This window comes from Mus caroli, chromosome 19 (genome assembly GCF_900094665.2).
Source record: "Mus caroli chromosome 19, CAROLI_EIJ_v1.1, whole genome shotgun sequence".
Classification (NCBI taxonomy): domain Eukaryota; kingdom Metazoa; phylum Chordata; class Mammalia; order Rodentia; family Muridae; genus Mus; species Mus caroli.
The window spans coordinates 44,514,613-44,516,833 of NC_034588.1; positions in this window are offsets into that span (position 1 = coordinate 44,514,613).

A 2,221-nucleotide genomic window follows, 5' to 3' on the forward strand; every position below is an offset into this window, starting at 1 on the left:
GTTGTTTGTGAGCCTAGAGGCTGCCTGGGGCTGAGAATAAAGAAAAACAAACCTGGGTATGCCCTGTAGTTAAAACATTCCTGGGAACAGCTTAACCTATAAGATAAAGAGGAATGTGAGGACAAGCAGGGCTGTCTTGTTTGGGTCAACACCACCTAGCCCGAACCTCCCCTCTGTCTACTGCCCTTTGACGTCAGGTAAAGTCATACATCAACTGGTTGCTGTGTGAACAAAGATAAGCCTCCAGTCCACAGGAACAAAGTCCTGATGCCCTGTAATCTTTCTGTTAATGTTTGAATAAGCCAATAGTGTGTTGCTATGCTGAATTCCACACCCCTAAGCCCCTTACCCCATAAAACCCCCTAGCTTTCGAGCCTCGTGGCCGACATCCGTTATCTCCTGTGTGGGATGCATGTTGGTCTGGAGCTCCGTAACTAAACGTCCTCATGTATTTACATCAAGATGGTCGTCTGTTCGTGATTCTTGGGTGCACACCGAATTGGGAGTTGAGTAGGGGTTTCCCCACTAGGTTCTATCAGACTGGGTTGGAGGTCTCTACTCAGTGTAGGACAGTGAGATGCATCTCTGACAGTAGCACTTCCATTGTGGTGAGTAGCCAAAGATATCTATGGATATTCATGGGAAAGGGCAAACAAAACAAAAAAAAAACTTAGTTAGGGTTTCATTGCTGTGAAGAGACACCATGACCAATGCAACTCTTATAAAGGACAGCATGTAATTGGGGCTGGCTTACAGGTTCAGAGGCTCAGTCCATTATCATCATGGTGGCAAGCATGGCAGTGACCAGCCAAGGTGCTGGAAAGGGAGCGGAGAGTTCTATATCTTGATCCAAAGACATACAGAAAGAGACCTCTCTTCCACATGCAACCAGGAGAGGACTTCCTTTCCACCCTGGGCAGAGCTTAAGTATAGGACATCAAAGCCCACCCACACAGCGACAGACTTCCTCCAACAAGGCCACACCTACTCCAGCAAGGCCTCCTACTAGTGACAGTTCCCATAGGCCAAGCATATTCAAACTCTCCTGGTTGAGAAAATATGAAGTCAGAGTATTAAAAATGTCAGTATGCTGCATAAGTACCCTGGTCTCCTGGTTTTCTTTGAGCCTTGTAATAGGCTGAGGGACAGCAGGTGCTGAGATACCCCAGACCGGAGGAGGTAAAAAAAAAAAAATGCATGTCTGCTCTGACAGGCAATATGGCCGCTTCACTCTGTACTGTAGTCTTGAACAAAGCATCTTCAGATGATCCGACGACAGCCAGAGCTAATCAGCGCCTACTCAGTGGATGCAAACAGAACAGACACAATGTGAAGATGCCAGGCCTTTTATCTCATTCTCAACGCCCACCTGCCGGGTAGCTGTGCTTGCTCTAGGAAAGAGTCAGTGATTTGAGCAAAAGCCTTCAAGTTTCTGCAGAGTAACCAGGGCAACCATGACGGCACACATCATAAGTGTTTTTTTAAAGCAAGCCTGGTGAGAATCCAATAATGTATTGCTTAGTGGCGTGACCCTCAAAAGCAATGGACTTGGAGTCAGTCACAAGGGAATGCGGTGATTCTGCTCTGACAGTGTCTGACATTGGAGGTGATTCTGGACAATGACGTGAGGAAGTCTCAGGGGAAAGGCTCCTTGCTAACACTTCCTTCTCTTTGTTTACCATTTGTGCAGCCACCTGAAACCCCACTGGTTTCTCCTTGGTTTAGTCAGAAGGTGTAGGTAGGGCATCAGGGTTCCGGCTGTGGTACCTACTCTATTATCTTGTGATAGTGTTGCTGTTGACAGCATGAGTTTAGTGGGTAACCAGTCAAAGCCTCAGAGATTTGGTTGTTTTCTCCCCCCTACACCCCCCCCATACTGGGTTCCTGATTTATCTCAATTTGTCTTCACTTCTCATAGAAGCTTAAGGACAGTAACACCTATCAACACCCTCTCTCTCTCTCTCTCTCTCCTTTTTAGTCATTAGAACTGACTTTCTGCCAATGTCTAGTCCTCGTGGGTCTTTCATGTTTCTGAGTTCCTTTGGACTAGATAGAGTCAGAAAATCTAATGAAAGACCTCCAAAGGGAGCCCCTCACTCAAGTCTCGGGACAATAGCGGACTCCCAAAAACTCACGAGAGACCAAGCTTGATGCAAACCACATGAGGCTTTATTTGGGGAAAGCCAGAGCTCTGGGGACGACTCATATCCCACACAGGGGT